At 44.5% G+C, this 20,086-nt stretch overlaps 1 protein-coding gene across 1 annotated transcript in view; it reads right to left on the bottom strand.

The window, feature by feature from the left end:
* The window catches only part of PRICKLE2 (prickle planar cell polarity protein 2), a 103,989-nt gene that overhangs the window by 58,535 nt on the left and 25,368 nt on the right, over nucleotides 1–20,086 (bottom strand). The gene's annotated exons all lie outside the window — the stretch shown is intronic.

Genomic DNA, 20,086 nt, shown 5'->3' with positions numbered 1-20,086 from the left:
GCAGGACTGTAACACGTACGGAGGTTTGCAGAAACCATCAGCACATGGGTCCTGAAGTTATACTGAATTTCACAAAAGAAACGGAATCATAAAGGTAACTGAATCATAAAGTGCTGCTGGCAAACAGCCTGTCTGGCCAAAACATATGGTTTGCCTTTTATTTTTCAGCATGGCACAGACAATGACTGTAGAGACACATCTCTCTCTGCTATACACACACCTAGATGCTTGACCCTGATTGACACTCTGGCTGCACTGGTTCTGTGTTTCTGGTCCCAGAAAGCACAGGGCTACAGGCAGCGACCTGGAAACCTGCATTCATTTGCAAACAACCAACAGGCAGGTCTAAAAGCCTCTCGTGCAACTGCACATTGCTGCACTCACTTACAGATGTGCAACCCTGGAGCAGCTCCAGAGCGTGGGCTGGCATCTGGGTGACCTCTGAATGCGCTCACACAGCTCCTCCAAGCGAGGGGGGAGCCAGTGGTCTGCACTCCAGGTGTCCCAGCAGACAGGCAGCAGAATCCAGATGTGGGCAAGCTGCCCCAGCCCTAGCACAGGCTGGGGATTCAATGAGGTCTATTCATGGAGGAGAGAGCAGGGCTTCCAGGAACACAGAGGAAGCATTTCGGAGGGGTATTCCCACTGCAAGCCCAATAAGCCTCTTTGCATTCTAACCCCACCACCACTGCAAGCTTTAAATATAGAAGTAATCAAAATGTACGTTAGAAGAAGAACTTAGAACTTGGCAGTGTTAATCTAAGAAACATTCCACTGGGGAGCGGGTCTGGAAGAGCACTGGCAGCCTCGGGGAGGGCTGAGCCTGGCTCTCCAGGAACAAAAGCAGCTTACAAACCAGGTTTGCCACGTGAGAGCCTAATTAGAGACCGAAGCCCACACAGCAAACAGACAGACTACAGAGGAAATTGGAGCCTAATTTACATGGAGAACGATTACTTACTGCAACCAATTAGTGTCAAGCTGACTGACAGACTACCCAAAATATATTCTCCCCACCCTCCCCTGCAAGTCTGAGTTTTCCCCACTGTGTCATTTAACCTGGGTTGTGTGGTAGGTGAGCAGTAGCACCTCAGCACTAGACATGGGACAGCAAACAGGGACCTTCTGAGCGTGTCCATAACAAACACACAGTTAAAGCCACCCTTGTGCCACCTGGTGCCAGCCTCAGCTGAGCCAGAGACAGCACCATCAGAGATTATGTAATGTAATTTTTCGCCTGGTCTTAAATCCTTGAATGACATCCTGAAGATCCCAAAATTTATTATTTTGGAAAGGTGCTCACCCTTTCCTGAGCATGTATTCTGCATGGGGACTTTCACACCCTCATTTGCAACCTCACAGTAAAACTTTAGTAAAGGCTGTATCCACACAGAGAAACAAACTCCTCCTTGGCTGGCACAGCATAGGGGTGCCCATGGTCCCATCAGTGCCTGTGCTGGGCAAGGACACCACCTTCATTCAGGGCATCTCTCTTCAGCAGACCTGGAAGAGGACTACTTCATCATGCTTCCCAAAGTACAAACCTGCTGCTAGCTCTGCATCAAACCTGCCCCTCCTCCCTATCAATTAGTACCCAAACTGATAAGCAGACTTTAAAACCTCCTGAAGTGCATACACGGAACTGGGCAAATGCCATTTACCTTCCTTTTACTGTTACAAAAGAAACAACTCATTCTATCATCATTTTTCCCTTCCCAGCACCATACTCATTATTAACAGGACTAATTGCTGTCCTCTCTTCCACGCCCTGGCACATGCATTTGGAATGCACAATGACAACAGCATTTCAATGCAACTTGCTGTGTTATTCTTCACAAATTCCTAAGTGTGGTCTGTCTGAGCAGCCTGTCTGACTACTCATCAGAGAGCTCTTGAGTACACACACTCAGGCACACAACAACCACATTCTGGATATTTGAGACCAGATAATCAGCCCTTCCTTTGAGAAACACCAATATAAAGCACATTTACTGACTTTATGAGTCTTCTGCATGGATAAGATAAACATTTTTAATCTCTGCAGGCTGCATGGATATATGGCATTTTAAAAGCAGGTTATCCTAAAAAGAAAACTTGGAGGAAATGCTTGGTAGAGTTTATGTAGTAGCTGTTTGCTAATATCTGCAGATAGTCAGGACCTCAGATGGGGTGAAACACCAGCAAGAATCCTTTGAATTTCAGTTCACTTCACATCAATGGTGCTAAATCAACTTACACCACAGAAGTCCCATCAAGAGAGGTAATGCAGGATCATCCCACCTAGGTGTCCTTTGGATACAGACACCAGAAAGGCTGCAAATCCTGGCAGCTCTGGTCTCTCTCTTTGCTAAATTAAAAGTCTCTGTTAGTTACCAAGTGGATGCAATGAAAATGCATGTGTGCTCATGCTTCTGAGAATTAGGCTGTTAATCTGGTGTTTGTGCTCCTGGAGTTTATCTCCTCCACACCTCCCATCTCCCCAGGGAATGGCCTTGCTGCCACTTTATCTGCAGCTCTAAGGACAACACACGCTGCTTCGTTTCTGAATTCCCCTCCAGTGCTACCCCTGAACCAAGCTCTGCAGAGAGGGGGGCTCCAGCAGCTGTAATTCCCATTAATTCCCCTTATGATTAACAGGTCAGCTCACTCCACCCTGATGACAGTGGGCTTCGGAAGTCTAACTCTATCAGAATTATCTATGCACAAAAGACAGCCATTACAGGAACAAACGCCTCGCTGAGACTTTTATCAGCTGTGTGCTCGCTGCTCGCTGTTGTGCCACTAATTTAGAGAGGCACAGGCTTTAGAGAGAGCAGGGAAGGCTTCAGCCTCACTGCTCTGCAGTGGCTCCAGGCACAGGAACCTCTCTTCTGTGGTTTTGATGTTGATTATAAAGCTGTGGAGGCAATCACTCCTGGAGAGGGGCAAGGGAAGGTGGGAGTGCAGGGAAATTACAGAAATGTTCTTCTGAGTGCATCCCATTAGGGCTGGTGGCAATTACACATGCTGATCAAGGAGGCGGGCTTCCCAGAACTGAAATTACCGGGCTCTGAAATTACCAGGAGGGAAGGGAAGGTGAGAGAAAGAAGGAAAAAAGGAAAAAAAAGCAGAAGCAGCAAAATAACCCACAGACATCCCCTGGCTGCCTGGGAGCAGGGACAGGACAGCCACCTCCTCCCTGCAGGCAACCCTTGCTGGTAGTCACTCAGGGCAGACCCACAGAGATAAAAGGCAGTAAGGCCAGCTGAAAAATGCTTGTAAAAACACGAATGGTCTCAGGTCCTTCTGAGCCACCTCAAGCACTGCTAAATCACTTTTACTTGCTTTCTGGTGGGTTTTGCTTAGGTTTACACTGATGCACTGCACATCCCCATGTGCAGGTCAAAACCTGTGTGGATCCACCAGCCAATCCACAATGCAGGCATCACTGCATCACTATCATCATTTCTTCCTCTCATCTTTCCACTTTTTTCACTAGTTGCACAGGAATAAATGAAGAAACCAACTTAACAACATCTTCCTTTCAATACACACTATTGGGAGTTACTGTAGTAATAAAAACCAGAAGGAAAAGGTAAGAATTTTCATTGCAACCACTGTGCAGCCTTGCAGTCCTGACCCTGGAACTCCTGACAATGTGTCACTACACATTATTAAGAAATATTCATATTAATCCCAACTGTAAAGCTCTACTTCCAGCCAATTAAACTGCCTGAGCAGCTGAGTTCTCCTGGAGACCTTTGTACTCTCCTTTTTTTTTTTTTTTTTTTAAATGCTTTCTTAGGGAAAGGAATGGTTTCTGCAGAGATGAGCCACCAGCTCCTTCCAGCCTCGTCATGTGTGTATAAAATGTTCTTGGCTACTTTCAAACACTGCACATTAATCTGTGCTATGGAGCCTGTCTCCTTCAGTGTTCCATCATTTCTCTTCAAGACTGGTGAGACAGAACTGTTCCACTTGGCATCACATACCCTCCCTGCCCCCTTCCAAGGTTTTTTTTTGTTTGTTTGTTTTGGTTTGTTTTGTTTTGTTTGTTAGCTTTGGGTTTGTTTTGTTTTTTTTGTATTGCCACAATAGCTCACAAGCCATCACCCCTGGCAAATCTGGACCTGAAGAATATATTGCTGTAGCAGCCCACAGATATACGATATATGAGACAGCCAGGGTGTTTAGGGAAGATTATGGATTTAGCACTTCAAATTATGAAAAATACCAGTGCTCCCTTCCTGCAGCTTAGGACACATAACTTCTTTCTCCCCCTGCCAGGTCTTTGCCTATGTCTTAACCTGGAGGGACAGAAGCTGCTTCTTGAGTTAAGGGCTGCTGGAAACAAACCCCAGACAGGTGTTTGAGTAGTGATGACCGGAATTTGTTTGTGAACAATGTGAGCCCCACTGCCCCACCTTGACAAGCCCTTGCACTAATAAATCAGAGCCTCTCCCACACACAAAGGGCTATCTGATACAAAGCCAAGTATTTCTACTAACCCCACTCCTGGGACATGGATTTTTATGCCTACCTGCCCAAAATTTGCCCACATGAGGATGCCTGTTGCTCAGGCCATGCCAGCCAGGCACCTCACTGGCTGCTTGCATGTGTGACCACTACCACAGCCAAAGTACCTTCTCAACTACCTGTGCGCCACCAAACTGGCAATCATGACATTTCTTCAAGTATTTATTAAATACTAAAATGTTCTGTAGTGCAGCCAATAGGGTTCCCCCCAGAGAAGCTTCAGCTGCAGCCTTGTCTGCTGAGAAGCGTAACCTTGGCTGTGCCCTACTCAGAAGAGATGCACTCATTGCTGGCCCAAGTGGTTCCTTGCCATGAGTTATGAAGGACAATTCCCCTCTTCACCCTCCTCTCATCACCTCAGGTACCGCACTCCATGGAACAGCCAGAGCCTGAGGAATGGAGAGGAGCTGAGCAGAGAAGGACCACAGAACCCCTTCATGCCCCGTGTCAACTGCTTTACCACACCTGGGCTCACCACAAAAGCGATGAGTGCCTCTTCCATAGATGGGGCTTCCCAGGAGGGCAAAGGGATGTGAAGGATAAAAGCTGCCTAAGGATGCATAAGCATCCTAAACCCTGCCAGTTGCTGGTGATCCAGCAGCCACAGGCATCTGCAGCACATCTCGTGTTTTGGAAGCTGCAATGGGAACGCCATGCACTTTCCCTTTTTTTCAAGCATCCCTAAATCCTTGGCTCCCGGCATTTCTGCAGTGATTAAACACACAGTTCTCAACATTGAAAGTCCATAAAAACAAAAATCCATATGGGGAGTGTCCCCATAAACCAGCCAATACCTGCCAGCAGCTGTAATCTTGGTGCCATCAGATCTGCACAATAAATGAGTTCATTTTACTGGGGTAGGGTTTTTCTACAAAATAGAAATCAAAATTGGCTTGTGAAGATGAACGATGCCGGTGAAGTTTTTTTGCTGCACTTGATTAAATACACACAACAAACTCATTTTTTTCTACTTGAACGATAAACTCAATAGTCTAAAATTAAGCCCAGCAGGGTAAGATCCTGTATAGATTTCAAGAGATACTAGAATTTTTTTTTGAAAACCTGACTGTAATGTATACACATTGAAAAATCACTTGAGTACCTCTGGCAGCAAACATAAACACAGGGAAAGCTAAAAATCATGTTGTGTTTTTATCTTGATACATCCTGCACCGCAAAGTACAGCCCTGGTTTGCCATTTCATGATAAACCAACCCTTTGCTTTTGATCACTTCAGTGTGTAACCATGGATGTGAATGTACATTAGTACAACGAAAAGAAAAGGGGAAGAAGAAGTCCAATCACAGAAGCACACCAACCTGAACCACATGCTTCCCAACCAAAGGGTATTTGTAGATATCAGAATTACCATTTCTCTTCAAGACAACTGATCCTTTTAATGAAAATATAAGAAGCCCTAGAGAAATTCTGGTTGATCGTTATTAAACGCACAGACTTCATGCATTTTTTTTTCCAGGAAAATGACTGAAGCTTGGCTTTAGCATAATCCTGAAGATTATTTACATCTTCTATATTTTTTTTCCACTGCTGCTGAATAATCAAGGCTCCTTAGAAAACCACTGCCAGAGAAACATAAGTATTTTTTCCCCTTCCTTTCCTCTCTATTTTACCTGCTTTTATACATTCTTTCCTCCAAAGGAGCAGTGAGGAGATGTTAGGATTTTTCCCTTTTTTTTCCCCCTTTCTCTCAGGGAATTTTGTCCCATTTGTTGCCTAAGAGATGATAACAACTGATAACTTAAGAGACAAGAGATGAGGTTGGGAGGGGGAAGGAGGGAAGGGTGCAGCTGGCTACTCTCTTTGCTGGGGGGGTTCTCTAGGAAAAGGCAGAGACACCTCGAGATTTTGGCAAGCAGACATGACAGAAATCCCTGGGGAGAAGCTAGGAAGGGGCAGTGTGCACACTGTCTCAGTCTCCCTCCTCAATCCCCAGCTTCCAGACATTTGATGAAAGGGAGCTCAGGTTGCCTTTCAAACATTTTTTTCTCAGCAGAAAAACCTGAGAGGAAAAAATTGTGGCTCCTCAGAAGGCAATGGAAGGAGCTGTCTCTCCTCTTTGGAGGAAAGGGCTCCAAAACACTGCAAGTTCCCTGAATATTGGGATGCTTTAGGGAAGGAATCTTACAGGGATGCTTCAAGACAAGCACTTTGCTTTCTGCCTCAGCATTCTTTATTATTTCCCATCACACAACCTCCCTTTTTTACCCTATCCACTCAAAGGGCTGTGCACAGGGAATGAAAACAATTAACTACTCCTAAACACGCAGGGCTGCAACTGGCACGGTAATGAGGTCATTATGCACCTAAACATGCCTTCTAAAAATAAATTACATCCAGGTACAGAGATCTCCTGGCTGCACCGTGCCCAGGGAATTATCTTAATGCAAAATCTCTAACAGCCTGGTTTGGTTTGGTTATTTCAAAGCAAACCTGGCCTCATCAGGACAATAACTAGGGCTTGGCTGATGCACAGCATCACAAATTTCGGCTCCTCTCGCGTCAAGGGGAAGCCAAGAGAGCTGGAGCTCTGCAGGGCAGAGCCTGTGTCAGAGCCAGGGGTCACCTCTCAGCCCACCAGGGCACAGCCAGGCTGAGGGAGCTCTGCTCCACACCCAGGTGCCATCACAGGTCAGGACCAACATCTCATCCTGCTTGTGTGACATGCTTCCTGTCACAGTGTGGGGACAGACACTGCCAAGGTGCTGCCCAGAAAGGATCCCATCTGGCGAGCAGCCTCGGCTAGAATTACACAGCAGCCTGGGCTGCAGGAGGCTCGTTTGTAGTAATTACAAGAATGATATAGGCACATGGGAGGACATCAAAGGACACTGGTGGCTTTGATGGCACAGGTCTCTTTTTTAGTGGTCAACAGGCAAAAACTCCCCTGTATCCTTGAGCTTCTCTTAATAAACCAAATTATACAGATTTTTTTTTTTTGGTGGAGTAAGCAGACAAGTCACTACAAAACCCACTCCAAGGGAAAATTAAAGGTCAAGATTTTTATTTTAACATGTGCAATTCATAGAATCATTTAGGTAGGGAAAGTTCTCTAAGATCATCAAGTCCACCCACTAACTAGTACTACCACATCCACCACTGAACCCTGTTCTGAAGTGCCACAAGAGACCTGTGCATGTGTATGCACAGACACACACATTCCCTGCTCCAGTGCACAGCCATATGGGCTGCTTTGCTTCCCCCGTCTCTCAAACTGAATACAAACAAGGCTTCATGTATATTGGAATCTGTAGGAAGCTTAACATTTACTTGGCTTTTATGTAAACACTTAGGTGAATTACACAAGTTTCAGCCAAGAGTCTCAGCACCCCGCTGTGCTGAGCCAGATAATTCATTACAATTAAAAGCAGAGAGGGAGGCAATCAGGCTCACCCCACACCGGGTGGGGATGGATTTGCTCTCCCAAATGGTTTCCAATTTGTCTTCTAGGAAACCCCACTGGCATTTGCTTGGGAATGCTGCTCCTGCACCCCGGGGCCAGGCTGTGTGAGCAGGGACTGGGGACATGGAGGTGTCCCAGCCACCAAGGGAGGATGTTTTGGGCTGTGACTGTGTGAGTGAGGCAGCACCTGCTGAAACTCACCTTGCAGGCAGGTGAGCACTGCCCTGGGTACACATAGAGAGCATCACACCCTGACAAAAGTACTTCAATAATAACAATACTGATAATAATAATAGTAATTTACAAAAAGGCATGTGGATGTTGTTGGGGATAAGGTTTAGTGCTGAGTTAACCATTTGACTTGTGATCTTAGAGGTCTTTTCCAACCTTAAGGATTTTATAATAAAAGAACTCCCCTGCCATAAACACATGCATCACCCCAAACTGCAAGGCAGCATCTATTCCCCAGATCTGCCTTTCTCACTCAGTATCCATAATATGCTAAGATATTAAAACTATCCTGTGGAAAGTGCTGTGGCTTACAGTGCTGAAGACAAGTGGTGTTATCATTTGGTATTTCTTCTCTTGTTATTACAGCGAATCTTCACTACAGCTCTGAAAAGAATCCAATTATTGCTTACCACTGGTAAGGGCACTGTTGCTTTGAACAGAGATTTGGGTAATACTCTGATTACTCTTAAGCAAATATTGCTGAGACTTGGGCAGAAATTTCAGAGAGATTGAAAATCCATTTAACTGGAAACCAGGGAAAAGGGAAAATATTCACACTCTAGTGGACATAAACAACAAAAAGAAGGTATCATTTCTCAGTATTATTAAAAAATATTGGTTTATCTGAAATCAACAGCACAGATATATTCAACTATTAAACAATATATGATTTTCTCATATCATATAACCTTCAAAATACAGCAATCATTGAGTCTTTATTAAATGTTCCCATATGGGCTTCCAAAGGTATTGAACTATTTAAGTGTAATATATGGAAAACAGCAAAAGGTTTGTATCACTTGTGGGAATAAAAGAGCTCCTGGAGAAAAGCAGATATCAAAGATCAATCTGTAATAAGGAAAGGAAGTTAACATTCCTTACAGTGGTCTTGGAGATAATTTTTCTGCATGGAGCCAATGAGATAACAACAAAATCATATGAAATACAGATGGTGCCAAAAATGGTGTCTATTATAATTCATTTGGTGCAATTAATCATAGGTTCTTTACTGTCAGACCATCTGCAGGTAATGGCAAAAAAAAGGGGGGGGGGGAAATACCCAACTCTTTTTGTTATTTTTCCATAAGAAGAAATTAATCATATTGTCACTGGAAGATGCTTTTTCTGACATTGCTTTACTTGAACTGGCCAACTGATTAAAAACAAAACACAGCAAGGACTTGCTGTCCTTCTGCTGAAAGAGTGGAGAAATGCTGAGATTAACCCCCGAGTGTCCTGATAGCTAGGAATGACCCACCAGAAAACCCAAACAAGCATCCCTGGACAGGGAGAAGGATGAAAAATTCCAACAGCTCTGGGGGTAGCCAGGGCTGCCTGACCCATGGATGGCTTCTCCTCCTCTCCTTCTTGAAACCACATTGCTGGAGAGTCTCCTCTCAACACCCCCACAACACATCTTCATCCCACAGCAGGGATCTGTGCTAGGGTCTGGGCTGAACTCCTGCTCAGCCCTGGTGGGTTTGACACCCCTAAAACCCTTTTAGAGCTGCATCTTTTTATTCTCTCCACACTCTCCCAGCTTCCCGAGGTTTCCAGCACCGCAGGCGGATTATGCCAGGGAGGGATGTCACAGTGCTGTGCCAGGAGTGAGACAGCAGTGACGTGGCCCTGGGGACACAGGGGGGTGAGCAGGCACAGTGCTGCACTGTCTCTCTCCTAGGAAACCTGCCCCGCCTGCCTCACACGCGCCACAATCCCAAGGGGATAGTGAACAGTGGAAATCGCATCAAGAAAACCTATTTAAAGTGATACCCCACTGTCATGCAGCACAGGAAAAATGTGTGCCTCAGCTTTCCAGATGACTCTATTCCCTCCAGAGAGCTGCCTGTGAGCAAGCTGCCTGCCCAGCACCAACGAATGACACGGCAGCGCTATCACAAAGCCTAACCCTGCCTTTGTCCTGCCATCATTGCCTCCTGCCTGCCCATCTTGGACCAAGAAGGGGACAAAGAAGGCCTGGGGAGGAGAGAATCACTGCAGGGCAGCCACTGCCTAGTAAAGACACCAGGGGAGCAGGATGCTCAGGGAATGCCCAGGGGATGAGTGAGATCCCAGACATGGCTATTTCCTCTCTGATGGCTAATGAGGAATAGAGCTGCCACTCACCTCCCAGCACAAGCTTCTCCCCTCTCTCCCCAGAGCCAGGAGGCAGCGAGGGGCTGCACTGGGATTCAGGCATGTTTTGCAGCAAGAGGCAATGCTCTCACCCACATTAACATCTTTTCTATTTTGAACCTCAGTCCTGGTGCCTTTCTCTTAAGAAAGCTTCTTAATGCTTTCCTCATCAATGCCCACACCCACTCTGCAGCACAGACACCTGCAGGCTTTTAATTGCTCCTGGATTGCCTTGATTAGATGCTTTTGGGTACCTTTGACTTTTCTCTCAGGAGGTATCCAAGAGACAGGCATAAACTCACAGTTTATGCCCAACCCAGAGTGCTGGGCTCTGTTTTCTCTTGTACGTACACAGCAGCCAAGGCTTGGGTCTGCTTACACCATCCCTGGGCATCTACAGTGCTATGAAATCAGCATGCAAAGGGTATAAAATACTGTCTAGCAGCAACTACACTTCCACTGGGCTAAGGACTGACACCTCATGGCTCATTTCTACAAAAACCTAAGTATGTTGCCAACTAATCACCTCTTTCCTACATAGTAACTATATCTGGTTTTTATTTTGCAGCTCTTTCTCTGAAAACTTGTTTCTTCAGAGAAAATGCAGCAGCCTGAAAAACTGAAAACTGACTAGGAAATAAATTGTATTGGTGCCTTAGGAAGAGCATGGGCTATTTTTAGCACATTAGACCATTATGTTAAATATTAGCAAACAGAGGAAGAAAAAACCACATGGTTTTGTGCTTCTTGTAATGGCACTAATCCCCAGCACACAGGAAAGCCCATGGGACAGGATTTTAAAAACCATTCTGTGAGCTGCAGAATAACCTCCAGGTTAAAAGTGCATTAAGACAATTATAATCAAAAACATCTCTGTCAAGGGTGGATCTCAAATCCCTGTTGAGGGACAGGTTTAACTTCTCAGCAAGTGAACACAATCAAACCACACCATTGTTTTGCTGCTAGTGGCTGGAGTAAGTTATCCTGGCCACCTCGGTGGGGCTGGCACTGGCACAGGGACCCAGGATCTGCTGCTGCAGGATGCAGGCACTGTGGGGGAGCCCAGCATGCCAAAATGCCCAGGCTCCTCACAGCATCCCCCTTCCAAAAAGTAGTCTGGGTGAGACAGGCTGAGACCTAAGAAATGATGGACAGCTCTGAGATAAATGAACAGATGCAGCATCCGAGGAGAGGGAAGGCAAAATGCAAAGCCAGGTAGCAAGCACTGCCTGTGACTATGCTGGCACAGTCCAGCCTCAATGCTGCCAGGGTTTCCAAGGAAGGAATAAAAAAGTAATAATTATAAAACCCCCTAAACTCAGCTGGCAGACCGCTTTTACAGACATTTGCACAGACACTGGACGAATATCCAAAGTATAGTTGTGTTTAATATTGCAACTTTACGAACAGCACCTGATAATGCTGACTGGGTAGAGCACTTCCCAAATAAACTTTACAGTGAGGAGGACCAAGAGAGGACACCAACCTGCTTTTAGCCAGGGCTAAATGTGAGGAGCCTGGGGAGGCTGCAAGCAGGAAAACAAAACAGTAAGGGTGGATTTAATGCAGAAACCCGAGCTGGCTCATTAGTGTGGAAGCAGCTGTCAAAGAGCTCAGGACCAAAACACCTACGTGGCCAACTGAGCCCAGCTATTTAACCCAGAGTGAATGAGACTTCACTGGCGGTACTGTGCCACCACGCAGACCAAGGCAGCTGAACAGCCAGCAAACACCACGTGTGGTGGGATTTCATAGATCCAGTCCAATAACCAGTTGCACAGAGCAAATGCACATTGAAATAATGTCACTCGCAATATCAAGGCTCTCATCAGGGACAATGTAATGAATCACTGCTGAAGCCAAATTTAAAAGGATATTGATGCCCAGGCATCCCATTTGGTGCTCAGATAACATATGGCACATGTGAATTTTATAGCTTTTGTATTAATCTGCCCAGAATGCCATCACTTTGAGAGATTTCATGAAATATTAAAATTAATGAGGATAATTTATTTTACAACTCTCGGCAAAGGCCCTAGGAATGATGAGAACCTCCCCATTAAATTCACTCAGGTTTGTGACTTGCAGCCCTAATATCTGGCATCTGTTTGCCAAGTGAGAGAAAGGCACGATGTATTTCAAGCTGGTTATTTGATGGATTGGCCTGAATTTATTTATTAAGGTTTCTACAATCAATTATCATGGCAGGAAACAGAGAGGGAGGGATGATAGACTAAGCATGTGTTTATCAAGCCACGTGAAATCTACAGAGACATTCAACACAATTCTCTAGCCACTGCAGGAAAGTGTCGAGCATGTTTATTGATAGCCCAACTGTGCACTGCACAGTGGGTTTTCAAAAACCCAACAGAAGACTGTGATGTATAAGGACAATATAGGAAAAGGCTGAATTTTCATGTCTTGTGATGAATACAACAGTGCTAGAGTCATTTCTAAAAGGACTCTGTCCACCTGTGTGCAAAACAGTATTTGAGATATCAGCAGGTGGCAAAATGCACGTGTGCCAAAGCACAAAACGAGGCAGTGACAGCATTGGAAAGCAGCTGGAGCCAAGATATTCCCTGCTACAATGATTACTGTGGAAAAGAGTGGTTTCTGCAATGCGTATCTGGGAGATTCAAAGCCAACAGCTGCTGGGAACTTTGAACAAGCACAGAATTCAATAGTAAATGTCTGATGAATGGTTAACACCTTGCAAATCTTTCAAAGAACAGGGAATGGTATTGAACTGGCAGCCTGCTGCAAAACTATGTGCGCACAGGATACAAAGTCAATGTTTCGACCAACTAATAATGAGAAAAGAAGGGTTCATGCAAGGTACCTCAGTCCAACCAGCTGGCCCAAGGGGTAGGGGAATTGATTGTGTGAGTAATCGTGTGCGTCTTGGACCTTGGCTACGTCTGTGCACGCAGGAAGAGGCAGTGGAAAAAATCAAGTGCAGCAGGATATTGTTGTGTGCAACAGCCTCGGCTGTGCTCGTGTCTGAAAAAACAGTTAGCAACCAACCCCTGTACCTGAAACAGATCACGCACCAACTTCTGCAGAGTTTATTATTCGCTTATTTCCTATTGCAAATTGGTTGACTGAAATTCTCAAAGCTTCGCAAGCAAACAAATCATCCTAATAAACACAAACGGAAGGGAATGGGTGGAGACACATCTGCTTAAATGAGCACACAACTGGTAGTTGCTGAAAAGACAGCTATGAAAACTTGAGTCTGTGTCTACAGAGATGTTTCCCATTAAAAAACATCTTGTTAATACCAAATACTCTTGGACTACTTCTCCGCAATGTAAAATATCATGTGCAAAATTACATTCTACTTCCAAGACACCATACACATGAACAGCAGAAAAACAATATTATGAAAAAGGAATTTCACAGTTCATGTTATCGTGCCAAAATAGCTGCACTGTGACCAAACACACCAACCACAAAAGAGCCAGTATCTGCCCAACAGCAGCCCACAGTCAGAATCACAACTGATAAGGATGATGATGACGATAAATGAAGTTGGACCAACAACAACTGGCTCTGAATTGCACTTTGATTCTATTATTTCCCTCTCCCAAGACACACATGCTCACTATATTGAGAACATATGGTGACATGGTGACACGTGGATTTGAATCTATTTCAAAGGTATGTGGAGTCATATAAGCAGAGCAGGAACGTGTGCTTGCTCCAGCCAAGATACTCATTTATTCTTCATATGCATTTATGTGTGGGAATGGGCTCATCAGCAACGCTGCTTGGTTCATCCATAATTAACATCTGGATGCCAAAGAGAATGAAAGCTGACACAAAATCCAAGTATTCCAAAACTCTGCAAACTCTCTGGATACTTGAAAACTAAAGAAGTATCTTGACCTGAAAAGGAGACCTTCCATTCTCAGTTTAAGCATGTGCTAAATTGTACAGACATGTTGGTCCAGGGTGTTGACCCCGTGTCTCTGCTGATGAGGGATGACCTTGCAAGATGGAGTGATCACACAGTAATGCAGAAACAAGAAGAGATGTTTGTTTTCTGGGAAATGATCAAGTGGAATCACAGAACCACAAAATTAACTAAGCTGGAAAAGACCTTTGACATCACCAAGTCCAATCTATGACCTAACCTAACACCCTCTCATCAACTAAACTATCCATTCTTTTTTTAAACACATCCAGGGATGGTGACTCCACCACCTCCCTGGGCAGATGATTCCATTGCCCAATCACTCTTTCAGTGCTGACATCTAACCTAAACTTCCCCTTCCTGTCCAGGTCCCTTTGCAGAGCCCTCCTACCCTCCAACAGATTGACACAGGCTCCCAGCTTGGTGGCATTTACTGATGGTGGACTGAATCCCCTTGTCTAGATCATCAATGAAGATGATCAGGACTGGCCAGTATTAATCAGGACTGGCCCCAACACAGATCCCTGGAAATGATGCCATTAAATTAAATTTTGTTTCTGGAAACCTCAGAGCAGCTCTGTCCTTTCCTGTAAGGCAGCCCCATGCTGCTCAGGTATGTTTTCACTGAGTCTCCTTGCTTCTAAAGGTCCATCAGATATAACTAGGCTCAGGAAATGGACAAATACACTTGTAAGAAGTCCTTAAAATACTAGTAATGTTCCTTTAAAGATTCACTGTAGTGCTTTACTGGAGGATATCACATGCCCTCTGTGTGCTGTGACCTCCACCAAAGAAAGTAATCCTGGCTATTCCAGGCTTTAACCCACAGCAAATCAATATGGATCACCACATTTTACCTGTCCCTAGAAATAAGGAGGGATTTCTACAAGCCACTACCTTCTCCTCAACTAAACCCCCCTGCGAAACCCCTTGGCAGACTGACCAGCCCAGGGTTTTTGTACACTTTTTATTTTTTTACAGCTTTTTTCAGAGGAGGTGGGCAAAGTTTAGATGCTGACTCACCTAACATCAAACCCTCAGCCACCACCTCTGCAGTACTAGGGCTTGCAAATCCATGCAATGCACCAGCAAGGTGGGGTTATCTGTGGTATAACTGACTCAGGAGCAGATATGAACCCTGTTCACCCCTTGGTGAGGTGAGAGGCTGAGGCTGATGGACAGTTTGCTTTCAAGTAGCTGTCAGAGATGGAGGTGAAGTCATCATGAAGCAGAGGCACTGTGGTGAGGTGAGGATGTGCAACCCACTATGAATCCTCAGCCACGCTTTTATGCCAAGCAATTAGGGATAGACTCCTTTCACCATAAACATGCTTCTTGTTTGCAAACAAAATTAATGCCACAGCAGAACCTGCTTACAGAACATCAACATGAGTCTGAGATATATTTTCTCCCTCTACAAAGAGAAGATTAAGCATAGTACTTCTGGCAACTCACATTTCAATTAGTAAGAACACTCTCTTACGAATAACCCCAATTATCAACTATCAAAATCCAAAGTTTCCTACAAGAGGGGTTTAATCAAATGAGGAAAACAAAGATTCACTTGCTGTTAGCAGAAGGATGGTCCATTTTTACCTTCCCAGATACTCTGGGCATTTGTCATCACAGCCACAACACAGTGAGTCAATAGACATATTATATATATTACATATGTTATGTATCAGTACTTTAGGTCTCCAAAGGCATAGGACTACAGACCACTCATCAACAGCAAAGCTTATGTGTGCTATTATCCACATAGTTCATGCTTCCAATCTGCCTAGTGTAACTGTCTTGGGTGATTTAAATAAGAACTGAAAACCTTCCCACAAGACTGAAGCAGCACCATCGAATTTGTAAATACCTTGGGCTCCACAGAAGGATGTTAATGCTAATACAGGGAATCTGATGCAAATGAAAAATGAAAAAAAACCCTCATTATAGAGTTTCTTGTAATGACAGTGCTCAAATATAACCACAACAGTCTGCTTTTGATTAGAGCAAGCCATTTAGTGCCGCCGTTGTTATTTGTTGTTTCTATGGTTCTTTGGGTGCACATCACTCCTCCCAGACAAACACAGATAAAGGCTCAAAAGCTTCTTCACTGAGATAACAAATCCAGCTGGATTTCAGTAATGTCCAGCCCGTGCACACCTCTCCCCTCCTCCTGGTTCCAACAGGGCTTTCCATATGGACTTGACTTCTCTTTCCTCCTTTTTGGAGGAGTGGGGTTCACCCTGACACACTGAGCTGCACTGGGAACTTTCCATGTTCTCCTATCCATCAGCAGAAAAAGTTCTCACTTCTATTACATCTGGAAAAAAGTCATTCCACCTTAAGGAGAATTGTTTGGGGTTCATTTAAACCTGTGTAGTGCCATGGATGCCAAAAAAAGGGCCCCAGATGAGCACCTCAAATTAAGCACATGGTCCCCATCCAGTTGCCTCCAAGGTACGTCTACATGGCCAGCACCCAGTGACCCTGCAGCTATCACAGATGTACCCTAACTTCAGGCTTCTCATCTGAGACTTAATTTGATTTTTTTTTAAGAAAAAACCCAGCAAAACAAAAAACCTCCAGCAATCTGTTGGGTCAGAGGGTTAGAAAATGGGAGTCCAACTTTAATTAGGCCGTGGTGGTTAACAGCCCTGTAAATTTTTACACTGCATGCCCAGATTTGTGACCTGGGCTCCCTGGCACATGCCTTCATTTGGCTGCAGGAGGTGACACCAGGCACACAAAAGCAGCTCCACAGCTACAGGGTCAGTTTGTGCAGCATTAATGAGGCAATATAGATGATAAGAAATACATCCAGTGCCTGGATATACTGAATGCCCAGGGGAACTGGGCTCATATTAAACAACAAAATAGTGATCTGTTGTGTAGGGATGCAGGCCTGAAAGAATGGTTTCCAGATGAGACCACACCACTGGTAAAAGAGAGATTGAAAAAACCTCTCTTTTTAAATAAAACAGAATAAAAAGAATAGTATCTACACACACAGTATATCTATAGCACACATATATCTTGCTTACATTTTTCCAAGGAGCCTTTATGATAGCTCTCCTATAATTTGTGTCTCTTTTGTACCAAGATTTATCTTTTAAGCATAAGGTATTTTATTGATGCAAAATGGGGCCTTCTACTTTAGAAAAGAATTTGAATGAGAATGGCCACACCTTGCTTTTGTCCCCCTCCAAATCCTCCCAGCTGTGGATGGCTGGGATGGACTGTGAGGCTGGAGCTCAGACAGCAAGAAAAACAAAGGTAAAGTTGTTTTAGTTTTTATAGTACTTCCATGTGCAGTACATAAACCCCTATTCAGGGTAAAGAAACTCATGGTGGAGCTGGAGGGAGAGATAACCAGAGTACAGAGATCTCAATAAATAATGTCAAACTATCGAACTGTCAGATTTGGCTCTCTTCTATTTCAAAGGCACCAAACAAACACTTGGAATTAATAAAATATCATTTAGAAAAGCCATGTAATAACAAGGCTGGTAATAAATCACATTAGGAAAGCATCCCAGTACAAACTTGTGTGTTAGAGCAACAGATCCTGGGAGTATAACACTGTTCTCCACTCCTCATTATTAAAACCTTGCTTTGTTGCCATCAACATGTTGTTCTTAAAGCTGTTGAAAAATTTCCTGCTTCTCAGTGATTTTAAAGAAATGTTCAGTATGGGTTGAAATTCCCCCCTGAAGCTGCTTGGGTTGCTGTGGGGCAGGTCACCACGTGCCTCCTCCTTCTGTCTGCCCAGATACTGGACCAGAGGAGAGGGGAACTAAGACAGTGAATCCTGACAATATTTTACCTATTGTTACACACTTTGATTTCTACTCCACTTCTCACATCTGTTTGCCAAATCCAGCTATTTGCTTATCCATTTCACTTAAACATTATTTCCCTCTTTGACATAAACAGTTTATCAGTGGAGAGCTACTCTACACCAGATGAGGGCTGTGAGCAGTACTCCACCCTCTTACTTATGTAAATCCTGTTTATTAATGACAGACACAGAGTGCAACACCTGAACCAAGGCCTGTGAAACTCTGCACCCACACTCTGGCAGAAAATCTGAGAAATGTGGGAAGGTTTGATGGGGTGTAAGTCAGAGGGAACCCCAGCTTGTTACCAGGGAGCTGTTGGAGCTCTGAGCACCTTGCAATGCCAGGGAAGGCTCTTAACGCACCGTGAGCCAGCCCTAAATGCAAACCCATTTTCTGCAAGTCCAAGAGGTTCTAAAAAGGCCTCATTTTTCTGAGGGGTAATGTCCACTGTGGCAAGGTCAGGACAGCTTTTTGCTTTGTTGTCACCATTTTACTCCACAGCTGGAGGGAACCCTGCCAGAGGAATTGAGTGAAATGGTAGTTACAATATTATGGCAAGAGATTTGCACCACAGATCAGCAGCTGATGTGATGAAAACCAATATTCCCCAGTAAAATGGTATTCCCTGAATGACTGACTGGGCAACTCAAATGAGTTTAGTACAAAAAAAGGAAAAAAATCTACAGGTCAAATTATTTAAAATCCTGTCTAACCCTTGTTTACTTCACTAATGACAACAAAATCTCTCACTTTTCATCTGCATTACTTCAGCTGTTTATCAGAATTTCAATAAAGATTCTTTTCCTTACTCTGTTTACTTCAATTTTCTATTTCTATTAGAGATTTCAGACTTCAGCTTTGAACACTGGCTCCACTCTGCTGCTTTTCATCTTGCACCAGCAGACTTGCAGCTGACTGAAATAAGGTAACCTCTCCTCTGCTTGTCCCTGGGCAGAGCCCAGGGCAAGGTGCAACTCACTGGATAAACACCCTGTGAGACACTTCGTTACTGAGGCTGGGTGTAAGCTAATTAATGGGCTTTATCTGTTCCTCTGTGCTGTATTTATTCAAGGCAGCCCCCCCAGAAAGGCTGGCTGCCTCGCAGTTACAGCATTCAGATGTTACAAGTTCATGAGCCAGAATCAGTAAACATGATGCAATTATAAAAATAAGTTGGTGTGGAAAATCAATTTAAAGGGTCCTCGAGAGAAAAAGCACTTCTAGATAAAATGCCTCAAAAAAATGCACATAACAGCACCCTGGCTGTGGCACAACCAACAATTCAGGACTGCATTTTATTTCATACTGGGGGAGTTACACCCCAAGACAGATATCTGATTCTGCCTTTCCCATCCAGTGTGTGTCCAAGGTCCACAGCTCTGGATCTGCTCCCCCTTCCCAGGCTTTGACTGGACCACACCAAGCACTCAGCCATTTGGCAGACTGACAGGATGGGTCTTCTCCTGTTGTACTTCTTACTGTTTCCCAGGGTTTCTTCTGATTTTACTGTCATGTTAATTCTCCTGAAATCCTGTGATAATCACCCTTAATCCAGCCGTCAGGATCCCAGCATTTGTTACCTTGCATTTAGTCCAAGGAAGGTGTGAAGGTGTTTTATTACAACCAAGTCACACACAGATGAACTTCTAATTGCAGAACTGTTTCTACTTGCAAACCAATTTCCTTAAGGGAGATGAGAAAGCCTTTGCACCACCCTGCACTTTCACATGGTCAGCACATTCTGTTGGCTCTCCTGGCAGTCACAAAACCACTGTCCACCAGCTTCACTGCTTGCCTGCAGGACTGGACAAGAGAGGACAAGTCTGATCACTAGTGGCTTCTTCCTGCTTCAGAGGTCTCAAGAAATTCAAGTGGTTAAATCTCTAATCTCATCAGAGGGCTCTGGTGAATCATGGCTTCTCACAGTCTGAGGTCATCAACACGTGTTCTCAGCTGCAAGACCATCTCTTCAGGATGCTCTGTCCTACATCTCCAACAGCTGGTGCATGGGCAGGAGGAAGGGCACCCACA

Source organism: Agelaius tricolor, unplaced genomic scaffold (assembly GCF_023055355.1).
Source record: "Agelaius tricolor isolate 1412-34295 unplaced genomic scaffold, bAgeTri1.0.p SCAF_14, whole genome shotgun sequence".
NCBI lineage: Eukaryota > Metazoa > Chordata > Aves > Passeriformes > Icteridae > Agelaius > Agelaius tricolor.
The sequence above is the reverse complement of the archived record's forward strand: the minus strand, read 5'-3'. Positions and strand labels throughout refer to the sequence as shown.